The sequence below is a fragment of the Cryptomeria japonica genome, chromosome 3, assembly GCF_030272615.1.
Source record: "Cryptomeria japonica chromosome 3, Sugi_1.0, whole genome shotgun sequence".
Classification (NCBI taxonomy): Eukaryota; Viridiplantae; Streptophyta; class Pinopsida; order Cupressales; family Cupressaceae; genus Cryptomeria; species Cryptomeria japonica.
The window spans coordinates 426,077,556-426,092,212 of NC_081407.1; positions in this window are offsets into that span (position 1 = coordinate 426,077,556).

Sequence of the window (14,657 nt, forward strand, 5' to 3'; positions counted from 1 at the left end):
AGTCAGAAAAACATGGTTGTCAACTCCCCCTGAGTCATGTATCTTAGGTCCTCATTGTCGGTTAGGTCCAAAATCAGAGCCAAACTGCCCCTTATACCAGTTGTGTTGTGTATATGTAATCAATCGAATGATCTATCAGCTATAATATACCTACCACAACATATGACATGATCCTAGATGTACACAATGTCATACAATATCATCATCATGCCATAAATCAAACCAATTATCCTACAAAGGATGCATGCATACATGATCAACAACCAGGCCAACATATATCCTTCAGGTCTTCATCAACACCACCTGAGACATAAAATCCTCATTCCATGCTACTGGGGCTAATGTAATGATCTTGAACCTCCTTGTCTTACATAACTTGTTAGCATACATACCGATAATATCCTACACATACCGGTTTCTTGTATTGGTCGATCATTATTACCAGAGCACCTACCTGTCACTCCTGTCATCTTGTATCAATTTGCATATGATCTCAATTGAAAATTTTCCAACCATTGACACATGCAGTAGTGATCCATCTTTCATCTGTAGGTGTGTAGACAAGGAAACTACTACACACTCTTGCCATCTCATTTTCTTCCTTCATACCGACAGCAACTTGTTCTTCCTTGTGTCCTCTTTCACTGAGAGGGTGAATGATATGGATAGTGTACTACTCCCCCTAAGGCCCTGCATCTCCTTTAAGCCTTAGGAGATATCACCTATGCATTGAATGCATAGTGTCAGTCCATGGTTGCATCTTCTTGCTTCTTCTTCCATGCTTGTTTGGTCTCATTCTTCTTCCCATTTTTAGTCTTGGGAGCAGGTGTTACCTTCTTTTGTTGATGGGTCCTTTCTCTACTGGATTCTACCACATGACCAAAGCCATTGTCATAGAAGCAAACAATGTTTATGCCAAACACATGATTGGGGGACCTTCTGTCAAACCAGTTAGACCATCTTCTTCTGGTCATGCTATTGTAACCTGCTTCTAGAACCAGTGGACCACTTGATCTTGTAAGAACAAAACTTCTACTTTTGTTCCATGCAACATTTTGTCTCTCATATGCTCTATATCCATTTCCATGTTAACCATAGTTGTTACACCAGTTGTCATGTGACTACAAGTTCATCCTTCTGCAGTTATGACTTTTATGGCCAAAGCCATTACACCTCCAACAGATAACATTATTGTTTCTAGGAAGAACATATTGTCTATTCCTAGACTTCATTCTGCATTCATCTGCCTTATGGTCGTATTCTTTGCATGCAAAACAATAACTGAAGAAAGGGGGCACATAACTTACAAATTTATTTTTCCATGCATGAGGAGATCTTACTGGTTTAGTATCTCCATTTCTGCTTCTCCTGGGATGGATCTTGGATTGTGCACACTCTGCAACTCTTCCATCTGATCTCTTCTTTTCCCACACTTGCTTTGTCTTGTGGGCGGTAGCATTTCCTTGTCTTCTACCGATAGGGGGTCTTCTCATGTTCTTTCTTTTGGTGAAGCTACCTTCTCCCATCTTCCCTTTTCCTTTAGGATCTGTATTGTTCCCCCTTCTCGCAGCACCGATCTTAATCCTTTGCTTCATGTCTTCACCAGTTGTGGTTAGATCAACCTTCTTCCGGGGAGCATCTCTAACTGTGAAGGTTTGACCCTTGCCATTTCCATTTGAGGAGACAAATTTAATATCTTTGTGGGAGGTCTCCTTGCTTTTAGATCACTCACTGGTACCACATCCTAATCCACCAGTATCCTTGGCATGCTTTTGTTTCTTTAACATTTTATCCAAGGCATCATTGCTACCATCAAATTGGATTCTCACCTTGATCTCATCCTGACACTTCTCAAGGTCATTTCAGAGATTCTCCATTTCTCCTTCTAGCTTTTGATACTCTATATCCTTGGCCTCAAGTTCAAATGCTAGATCATTACATCGACACTCCTTGGTGTCTTCTTGTTGAGTCTTTAACTCTGAGATACATTTCTCGGATTCTTCAAGGCATCTGATCAATCGGTTTTGTTCCACAACTGCAACATTCTTGAATAACTTGTACTCATTCCTCACTCTAATAAGTTCTTCGAGTGCACTTACACGTTCTCCTTAAAGATCAACTTCTACTTCATCTTCTTCTTCTCCTTCACTATCACTGCCAAACACATCTCGCTGGTAGGAGTGATCCGCATGATTATTCTCAGATGTGTGTCTCTCATCTTATGATTCTTGATCCATGAATAGGTGGGTTCGTTCTTCATCATTGTTGCAGATACTAACATATCTATAGTCATCACCTGCAGACACATGGGTTGCATTTCTCATCTTGTCTTCACAAACCAATTCTACAGTGGTAGGCTCATTTCCATAGAGCTTCTTCAATCTATCCCATAAGCTTTTTGTCAATCTGTATCTATCCACCCGTGAGGAAACATCATTTGATAATCCACAAAGTATAGCCTTCATTGCTAGATCATTGCATCGGTTTCTTCTTTCTGCATATGAATCGGTGGGAGGACTCACTTTACTAGGGCAACCATGTACAACCGACATCCACACATCAAAGCCTAAAGAGGATAGGTAGACTTCCCTCCTACAACTCCAGAAAGGGAAAATTTGAACCATCAAATAAAGGAGCAGGGATTGACACAAAATAAACCATTGTGTTCAAATACCAGAATCTACCCAAGCTAGAGAAAGCTTATCAACAAGGAACCTAGGCTATAATACAAATTGTTCAACACTATATGTCACTGAGAGGGGGGGTGAATCAGTGATTTCCAAACTTTTCCCTTTTCTATCCTATATGTGTATACTGGTTAAAAGATCTAAAGTAAAGAAGACATACCAGTTAGATGGAAGACTAACACAAATTCAATCACACATAAAAGGGACATCACATAAGACCAAATGCACGAGGAAACCCCAAGATGGGAAAAACCTCTATGAGAAGTGTTGTTGGAGACTACTGCTCCAATCTAGCTTCATAATGAAAACCTCGGTTACAACATTTAGGGCACCAACCCAAGGAGTACCACTCCTGCTTTAGGGCAGCAACCCAAGGAGCACCAACCCCTGATTTTAGGGCACCAACCCTTGCATCGAGCTCCAGCTCAGTGATTACAAAATCATATTTTTGAATACAAAAGTTATCTTCTTGTTACAAAAGAAATTTGTAACTCTCATGTATGTCTCTCCATCGATTCTCCTCTCTACAGATCTCTGTCGATTCTCTCTTCACCTTTTCTCTGTAGGAACCTTATCTCTTGCTGCAACCCACTCTCTGCTACACCTTTCTCTTTATTGCACCTTTGTTTGTTCAACCTCTTCTTTTTCTCTATCGATTCTGCTCTCTACTGGTTCTGCTCTCAGCCAGTTCTCTTTTCTCTCTGCCACACTACTGCCACCCACCATCGATATTGATAACTTAGTCAAATATCTACCATCTAATTCCTGTCAGTTCTTAGATTCCCTTCTCTGCAATCTTCTATAGCTCTTCTCTGTTGGTTCAGTCACCACCAATATACTCCTCACACAGACTCATTGGCAGAATACTAGTTGCCTCACTGTTGTCGGTTGAACTCTTCAACCCTATTCTCTTTCACACTCAGTCTCTCCTCTGATTATCATTGAGTACTTCACTGATTTCCTCTTTCCTACAACATCAACACTCTATCATTCAACAGAAACAACATCTTTAGCTCGCACTCTTATAGCCAGATTTTCCCGCCTAAATGTGAGTTTGAATATTGTCACGCTAGGGTTTCTGCCATGCACTAAATCTACATCCGATCTGATCTCTGATCATTGTGACATATCATCAATCTGATATCATGTCCTTGATTGATCTTGAACACTCAATCAATGAGCATCACCCATCTGTTTTTCTTGTGAGCTACATCTTCTCTCTTTTGTCATCTGTAGCATGTCTTTCGGCCTTTTGTCTGATCGATCACGTGTGTGATGTGGTTTCCTTCTTCCTCTTTGATTTGAAAGATCAGTCTGTACCAGATCTCTGATGTTTCCTTCATCTCGAGCCACAATCCTCTGCCTTCATTCCTTGAGCTTCGTAGTCGTCATAAATGTTGGACCAGTCGCTAATGACCTCACCGAAAAATCACACCGACTTGTGCATGCATGCCACTACACCTCCACATGGCCCCTTTGTCGACATCCACCTCAACTTAGTTTTCTATGTCAGTTTGGATAGGATCATCAACCAACCACACAATCAGGTTCATCTACTAGTTCACAGACCCTATCGGTTATACCCTAACCGGTCTGCCTTCACCCCTGCACTTTGCTTCTCTTTTGGTGGAACACCTAAACTGGTTAGCACACATGCCAACCTACCTCATGCACATCTTCATCAGATGGGAGCCTTCTGCATCTGCACTTTGTCAGCATTACTGGTGGACATACTTATCAGTAAACACCTTGATGACACCATGTCATCAAGCTTCAACTTCCTCTATCTGCCTACATCTATGGTAACACCTTTCTTCACCATTGAACTGGTTCTTCTATTAAAACATTTGTCAAAGTGACAAACATATCCTTCAATCTCTGTACTGGAAACTCATCATGTCTACCTAGCCGATCCGGTGCATATCTCTGATCTTATGCACCCAAGGCAACTTAGTGTTTCACTGATTCATTCAGTGTGAGCCTTCAATCACCTGCCTTTAACCTTTTGTCTTATCTCGGAGGACTATGATGCATTTCATTCATAATAGGAGATAATCTCCACTTACCATTGGGAGTGGATCCTTGTCATTTGTATCCTGCAATGCACCAATGTGGCTTCCCTATTTGAGCAACATATATTCATCAAGCACATGTGATCCAGTTGGGCACATTCACTATCAATCATCTTTGCAATTGGTGACTGCATCTTTATCCGGTGGGAGTCTTTTTGTTTCACATCCACACAGCATACCGGTGGCCTGCACATACTTCTCCTCCAGTGTTGATGTGATATAGATAACATTCCCCCTCTTCATCACAATCAACCGCCCAACATCTTACTCTCTTGTTGGTTGGCAACTATGCACTGCCAACATGTCACTTATCGGTTTGCAATCCTTATGTCTTCAACACAAGTCAACACTAACTTCAGTGACTCTAATGGCCATTATGCTAGATGACATCAATCACACCATTTCGGTATTCATCAATGACAACACTACTCACCAATCTCCCATACTAGTTGCCATCATATACCGGGTGACATCAATGACAACACAATGCCAACAAGATTATCTTCATTTGTACTTTTAGATATTACATGAATGGTGAATCATAATATTAAGGATATTTTGATTTGTCTTGGCAATTTCATTGTCAATGTTTGACTGTGTAGTATGTATGTCGGTTTCCTTCAAGGAAGGAATTACAGTTTATTTGCAAGTTAATGTAAGTTTGGAGTAATGTAATTGATCTATAAGAATAATTTGTGCAACTACACATGAAGTTGTGTTAACGTTAGGCATTAATGCTTGAGTGGCTTACTATTTTGAAAAGATCTACTTCTTGGGTTTGTATTCTTGATCTCAAATTCAACTTTGTGCCCTGGACATAAGCATTGGTATGTTGAAGCTATCTGAGACCTGTTTCAAAAATACATCAAAATCAAAGTCCAATTAAATGTAGAATAATTAAGGCGCATCTTTCACTATTTTTTTGGAAAATAACCCATATAGCAAGTGTACTGCATATCCATTGGAATTAGAAACATACTTTTTAGCATGTATGAAATATTGATCTCAGATTCTAAGCAATATTTTCATATAGAAAACACTCCACCTATCAGAGGACTTTATGCTTGTTAGTTGGATGAAGAGTTACATGGGTACGAATGTTAGCTTATTCATAAAGAAATATTGAATTGGCAGCTAAATGATTATAGAAAACTGATGAGTTATGATCCTTTTATTAGGTGGCATGAAGAGTTGCATGCGAGCATGGGTACAAATTATATCTTGTTCCTAAAGAAAAAATTGAAAATTGAAATGGTAGTTAAAAATGATTATGGCTGATAAGTTCTGATTCTTTGGAAAGGTAAAAAGGTGAAAAGGAATATTTAGAACTTTTAAATCTAGAGCTTCGAGGTTTTTCATAAATCAATAGCAGTTGAGTCAAGATCAAGGAGCATTATAAAAATTTCCCTCTACACTTGTTCAAGAACAGTATCAGAAATGGAATGCCCATATGTAGATGTTTCACGTGTGTTCATAAGATATAGGTTTAATGACACCAGGTGGAGAATATTTCAGGAAGGCTATGTTTATAGCAGCACAACAGATTGCTTTGTAGCTAAAGGGACTTTGAAATCATGGGAGGTAGCTAAAGGGACTTTGAAATCATGAGAGGTAGCTAAAGGGATTTTGAAAGGCCATCTGCAACTGCAGATGACCTTTCCCTAGCTGCCTACCTTTGTCCCCTCGCTTCCTAAATCCTAAGAGCTAGAGGGAGCAGGGAGGAGAACAATGAGGATAGGGGAGAGTCGGCTCTAGCAAAGAGCCTGTTAGGTTAAAATTGATAACTAAATTCAAACCCCTGTTCTAATTACAATGTTCATCTATGGAGGTCCTCCTTTATTTCTTAGCTCTTTATTTCGTAGAGAGACGAGATGCATTTGTGAGATCCTCCTCTAGTTTTTATAGTTATAATCTTGCATCCATAAAGCTCCTCCTGTAGTTTTTATAGTTAGAATCTTGCATCCGTAAAGTTATCAGTAGTGTGATGGTGGTGTGACTGAAGCAGTTGAATTTTCATAACATTTTATTCTTCACCGTGGTTGTAAACAAACCTAAAGCTTGTTGCATTCCTTACTCTTATAAAAGGAATTCCAAGGTTGTAGTGTGATCACTGGAAACACTACTGGGAGGGGATATTTTCGGCTTCAAGCCCAATACTAGTGTATATCTTTAATCTTGTCTTAATATAATGAGTGATGGCCCTACCCAACTATTAACTTATGAAAAAAAAATTGTTCAAATGATTTATATGAATATTATTGATGAAGTGATATGTCATATGAGATTTTATTTTAAAGTTTAAACTTCACTCTATTTTATGTTGAATAATAAAATATACTTTTAAGAAATATAATATAAATTTAATTAAAATACTATTTATTTGTACAAAATTAAAAATATAAATATCAATACGATCATTAGTTTACAATGTATGTCCATTGGTGTGAGGAGTTCCAATTGGAATGAGCCCCCCCAGACTCAAGAGGACTTGATAGTAATTCTAATTAACATAGCGACTACTCGAGTCTCGCATGTGGGGATGTTAAGGGTGCTTTGATGAAACATTAATGCCAATAAATTTGGAGTGGTTTTAGGTGCCATACCTATTGTTGAACAATATATTTGAAATCAAAAATCTTCCCAAAGGTGTGAGAGCTAAAAGATCATCGACCAAAATATCATGTCGAGCATCTCAAAAAGAGTTTCACCGAAAGAATAGTTTCATCGAAATAAAGCATAAAGTGTAAAACAATTAGTTAAGATGACTTCGGCAAAATATCTCTTTCGGTAAATGAATGAAACCACTCATCGATATTTCAGTTTCATTGAAAAATGAAAGGCAAACAAAAGGTGAAGTCGAGGAAATACAATTGCCGAAGAGACTTAAAAAACATTCATCGCAAAGCAAATCTTATCGATAACATTATATCAATAAAAACAGAGGGGTTTCATCGATAAAAGAAGGACATCGAAGAAAAAAGGTTTTCGGAGGGCTTGCATGAACTTTCACCGAAGAACAGAACTCATCGAAATATGATTTCGATGAAACTCACGAATGACTCATCGAAAGAAATTTCATCAAAGAAAGGATGATTTCGAGGAGATTAGAAGATGGTTTTTCGACAAGGGCCATTCACTGATAAGGTGATATCGAGGAAAGTGAACTTTTGTTGAAAGATTAAAGCATTCAACCGAAGACAAGGGTTTCATCGAAAACTCGATTCACAATCATTTCAGTTGAACAGTACTTCCCGCGAAGGAATTAAAAGCTCCAATGGAGGAATGGCGGAGTGAACTTATAAGCGTCAAGGATCGGGCTCTGTCAAGATTGGATCGAAGCAAAGACATGGCCCCTACCGTCAACCATATGATATTCGAATACCTTTCACAGGGAGAAGAATTAAAGAAACAAAGCATCAAGACCAAGACTTTTAAAGAAGATGATTACATTCATCATTTAGGGATGCTTAATCTCTTTTTACTTCAGTTTGTTAGGAGTGTTCAAATTGACAATTAGTATTTCGAAAAGACACATCTTTTCGTAGATAGCTTTTGCTCTCATATATATATGAGAGAGGTTTCTTGTAATTGGTTTTAAACAAAAAAATAAAAAAGAGATATCATAGGAAGAAGACAGTAACACATGACAGTTCGAAAGCTTCCTGTTATGCAAATTTTGATGGAATACATAATATAATCAATTGTCTTTTCTTTGCACATGTGCTCCGGATTATTTGATTCATTGTTGGCAATTGGTTGTGATATTATCTAAAGGAGATAAAGTTATTCATGTTCTTCGAGTGAAATTTATGTTGTATGTTATAAGGTTGAAATAAAAGTTCTGCTTGTGAATTATAATTGTTCTCTGCAGTGCTTACTTGAGTGGTCCCTTAAAGGTAGGGTTAAATTCATTCAAGCAACTTATGATATAGGCATTCAATTGATCTCATAAGAAATAGTAACTGACAGATCCACAAAGGGGTGGGTTTAAAAACTGTCTCACAAGTTCACACAGTAAGTCCTAAGGAAACATAAAGACTCTGTAGCCCAGACAACAAACAAGGCACTGGCCATTTATAAATTACACTTATCACCATATTCATCACATGTTATTTTAAGGCAGTAGTGTACACATAGATCGAATAGCTTCTACAACAAAAATCTTGAACTCATCTGCTATATCTCCATCCTAGGAATTTATGCCATTCTGAGATAAGAGGAAACCAGATCAAAATACTTAATCTGCTATAAAAAGCACTAGTCATTGAAAACAACTAGTGAGTAGGTATACCCACCTAGGTCCTGTAGAGCCTAAAGTGAGAGAGTTAGTAACCAAATAGGTTCACTCTATAAGTTGGCCAAGTCAATTGGAGGGTTTGATCATAGGAGTTGGCATTTCCTTAGAACCTATCCAATCTGTTGATTTGAGACCCAACACCTATAACCACTCTTAAATCATGATGAAGACGCCTCTCATTCTCGTCTCTGATATTGTTGCATTTGAATTGGGCACAATGGATACGCCTATTGTCCTCAAAGAAACAAAACCACATATGGATTTCTTGGGTGAAATCACTGACAAATGGTTGGGCGAGGTCTTGGAGAACAATCATGAGTATATCCGTCATGCTGTGAAGACAATCCTGGGAAAGGAATTCATCATCACAGATACAAGGTAAATTCTGATATCCCCGCTTTCTTCCTAGCCATGCTTCTTTATATGGGTGTTTCGAAGGAATGGTCAAAGAATCTTACCCAAATGGTATTCAAACACTCATTTTTGGGTGAAATTGATGCGACATTGGATAGCTTGGATGTGAATTTCCGCATTACCCTCCTACATCAATACTACTTTAGCCAAGCATGTAGATATATAGTTGTGATCACATTGCAACCAAAGGTGTTGCAGGCCCATTGGAATGAATTTGGCCAAAGCATCAATTTACTTTTGTTCATGGTTGGAATCAAAAACCCTAAAGAGGCGGACTGGCATTGGGATTATTTGACCACAAAGGGGATTTTGGATGAAGACAAATTTGCGCCTGATGATTCAACTGAAATGGTGATTTTATTGGTGCTTGGCCAAGGAGAGGAATGGATTCCAAATGCTAATCATGATGTGGAGGATATTGCTAGGAATGAGCTCCATGCCAACTTCAACCGAGATTGTTGGGTGGTGCAACAAGCCAGACGTGGCAGACAGATGAAACCGGAGAAGGAAAATAAAAATGCAGCTGGAGGGCGTGTGAGGACTAATAATTAGCCATGGTTAGGGTCTCTCAAAGGTTTCATGGTTACCCAAAATGGGACCATTTTGATACTTGATTAGATAGTTACACTGTGAATAGTCAATACTTAGGCATATATGAGTCATGTTTTAAATCAATCATAGAAATAAGATGGGTTTCAATTTTGCGTTTGTTATTGGCTTTTTCCCTACTTCACTATTAAACCTTTTTTTGATTTAATATAATGGGTGTTGGCCTTACCCAACAATTTAATTATTAAAAACAATAACTGTCTAATTAGAAGCATAAGATTAAAATGATATATGAGTCATGTTTTAAATTAGACATAGAAGTGTATTCATATAAGATGGGTTTCAATTTTGTGTTTGTTATTGGCTTTTTCCCTACTGCATTGTTAAACATTTTTTTGATTTAATATAATGGGTGTTGGCCTTACCCAATGATTTACTTATATAAAAAAAAAACTATCTAATCAGAAGCATGAGATTAAAATTGATATAAAATTTTATTGTTGTCAATTATCAGAGTTAGGGTTTATATAAACAAACATAAGTAATAGCTAGGGTTTCATAATAAAACTTAAAATGATTCTCTCTGCAACTATGTTGCTGTAGATGCCCAATTAGGCTCATGAAATTGAAAGACACACAAAGAAAGCAATGATTAATGTAACAAATGCAACTAAAGCCCACACAAAAATCCATAGAGCATAAACCCTTACAATGGTAAATTCATATTACAAAAAGCATGCAGAGTATTTCAGAATCCAGAGCATGGTAAACGTAAAAAAAAACTGTAATGAAGCTAATATAAATTTATAATGAAAATTAAAAATTTAACGAGAAATTGGAATTGGTTGTATTTACTATAGGCACATGTACTGGTTTAATGTCTTTAATTTTATTATTTTTTATTTGCCATAGTTTATAAAAACCTTAGACACTACAGAGTTAGCTTCATCGAGCACTTTCGACTAACTCTGCAATCACACGAAGATCCTAGCCATTGATCTTGCAGAAGACAACCGCACATTATCACACTTAGGAGACAAGCATGTTGGACCCAAGTCCTAGCCATGTTACATGGCTTTCCACATGTCATTCATTTAGTAGTATAAGTGTATGTCATCACTATTGGTAGGGCCTATGCGGGCAGAGTTGCGGAGTTAAGGTGAACGAACATATTGATCTAACTGCACAGTTGTGTGGTGATCTCGACCATTAATCTCAAAGAAAGTGCATGATGGGGTAAAAGCTTAAAAAATCAGAGTGATCGGGTGGCTTACAAAAGGGGCAGATTACAATGATGATGAGGGAGACTCAAGTCATAACTAAAAAACTGACTACCTACTACAACCGATCAACGAAAAAATCTCTTTGGATTGCGGAATAGAGACATGTGTGCACATTATTTAATCAACTATATTAAATTGTATAATTAATTAACTATAAATCTATACTTAATTAATCAATCAATTTAATGATCATTGGATGATCGCAGGTCAATGACATAAGCTCTATTTCGAGCCAAAATTTTGAAGGACACAAGTTTTGTCAAAAAGTCTCCAAAATATAGGCACATGTGAGCATTGTCTAATTAACTATTATAAATTGTATAATTAATTTTAATCAATTTAATGATCGTTGGATGACCGCAGATCAAAGACATAAGCTCTATTTCAAGCCGAAGTTGTGAAGGAGACAAGTTTCTTCAAAAAGTCCCCGAAATAGAGACACGTGTGAACACTATCAGCAATGAAAGGTTTTAATAAATGAATGAATGGATTTATGAATGCTTTTAAGAAAAGAAAGAAAGAAACTGAAATAAATTTTAACCACAATTTTTCCCTTCAAGGAAGCTCTTGAAATTAAAGAAGATTGGATTTTAGAGTAACCAGTTAACCAGGGAGATTTAGAAATTAGAATCCATATTTAGGGATGCAACAAAGTTTTTCCCCACCAGTATGTTTATTCATCATTTTAAATTCAAATTTTTGGGTAAGTTCCTGAGAGAAATACAAAACACCTACATCCCATGTTCTTAATTTTTTCAATCTTGCAGTTTAGATAGTAGAATTAGGGGACAAGGCGCTGAAGGTTTACATTTTCAAGCTTATCTACCATCACTACCATACTAGGCTACCAACAATGGGGAAAGCCAAAGAGACAAAAATAGAATATGCCCAACTAGTTAAAACCCCAAGTTTCATTGATGAATTCACTGATATTTATGATCCTATATTCCATGGTAGGCTAACCACACAACTTAGATTTTCATGTGAGAATAAGGTCGTGGGGGGAATGCTTGACAAGGCACGAAAGATTGTGTATAATAAAATATTAGGCCAAAACTTAAATAAAACTGTAGTGTGGGATGTTGGATTGGGACACATGATGCTACCTGAGGTTTTCCCTTGCCCAAAAATTGTCATGGTCTGCGCCCAAAATTATGATGAAAATAGATGAGCAATTATTAATAAAAATATTCAAAAGGAAATTTTATCCATTACCGAGGAAGAATTTAAAAGTTTGTTGGACTTAAGGCTTGGAACGAGAGATTTTGGACACTCAAACATCCACACTGACCTAGAAAATATTGCTTGTGATTACGAAGCAATCGATGAAGAGGGAATAAATAATTATCACAAAGCGATAAAAATGGATGGTAAACAATTGGATCAAAATCACAAGCCTCCTTATAAAGGAGATATTTTTGTGCCATGGTTTTAGGATACTATTGCCATGCTAACATTTTGCTAGGATTGAAAAATAATATGGAAGTGGGTGCAAGCCTCCTTGAAATGGTATTTAATATACATTATGTTAATCAACCTATTTGAGGGGATCACCTATTATTGTAATGGTGAAATGGTTGCATTGTTTGTGGTGCAACCCAGGTTCAAGTCCCCGCCTAGACCAAAGCAATATGTTAATATACCGATTTGATCTCACATTGGTAGGAGATATTGATGGCGACTGATCTTGGAGGACGTACAAGTGATCTTGGCGGACAAGTGGATTGACTGACTGTGCTCAACCCTTGCTGGGATAGGTGTGCTCACAGACCTTGTTCCTCATAGGCATGTGCTGCTCGTAGATCCAGTTTCTCATTGGCCTTTGCTACTCGTGGACTTCTGTCAGACCCACATAGGTCTTTCATGCCTAGCAGTTCTATATTGGGTCCTTGCAGGTCTTTCACCTCTACTTGTTCGTGGTCATTGTTGGGCTACCATGCTCACGGTTTTGTACTATTTGTTTCAAAGATATAAGGTTGAAGGAACGAACCAAGGAGAGATAAGGGTGTAAGAAAAAACACGGTAAAAACTGAGGATGAGGCCCCTCAACAATGTGGTTTCACTAGTTCAAGCTCCAGTCAAAAGCAGTTATTGAGTAAAAAAACAAACAAACCTGTTAGATATAATTTTGTTGAGCATGTTGTTCAATCCATGCATGAAAAATTTGTAAAGATTAAAAGAGGTTCCTCTAAGAAATTTAGGTTTACAACCTACCTGTGTCATCTTCTTCTATTGAAATATAGTGGAACGTTCAAGTCCAACAAGCTTCAGGTTCAGGTGTATAAAGATGACGAGGCGATAATAGTGCGTCCAATATATGAATGGACCACTAAGATAAGGATGCATGATAAGAGAGGGAATTAAAACCATTTTGTAGACTTCTTTTTGGCTCCAATGTATCATGCAATTACAAACACTCCAATGCCTAGATTGCCCGAGTCTTGTAGAGATTGTTTTCAATTGGGACCTAAAATACAATTGGTTGACTGGAACCTCATGGAAGAATATACTATGCTAAGGTTTTATGGATCAGGAGTGGAACCCTACAAACTTCCAATACATCTGATAGAGAGAGTTTTTGCATTGGAATATGCACTACAGATGGAGAGTATAGATAAGCTCTACTTTTATGGTCAACAAAAGAAGAACATATTTCCTTCATTACCCTTTTCATGTCGAGGGTACACATTTGAGAGAAAAGCATTTAGTGTGGTATATGAAACATTGAATTTTTTTAATTTTGATGTTGGCAGTTACTGGCAGTATGATCCATGCAACATCATTAAAGCAATGGTTGTGGTGAATAAGAACTCTACAAGTAAAATCCAACATGAATGTAAACCCTTGTTAGAAATGTTAAAAAACAAGGATTCTTGGGATGAGGTCAAAAAAGTGATGGAAGAAACTGTTGTTGAGAAAAGTATTTCTCTAAAACAACTATCAACACAAATTATGGCATTGCATCCATAGAGAACAATAGAGCAAGAGATCCAAACTAGGAGGTCCGACAATTTTTACAAAAGAGTTAATGTTCCATCTACTTGAAAAAGTATCTCAGAATCTCTATCAAAGGCTTGTGTAGAGGCAAACTGGACACAAAACAAAATCAAAGATTTTTGGTCTATGAGGAAGAATCTAGGTGAACCAAAGACTATTGTAGATTTTGAATATATCCTAGAGGATTTTAAGTTTAACAAATTATGGAATATAGAGAATCCCTCTGAAGCTTATAATGATAGAGATCATGGGAGTGATAATGAGATACCCTTAGGTCAAACTCCAACAGTTGTTACATAATTGGCAATAACATCTATTTTGAGTGAGACCATGTTAGAAAAATATTCTTCAGGGAAAG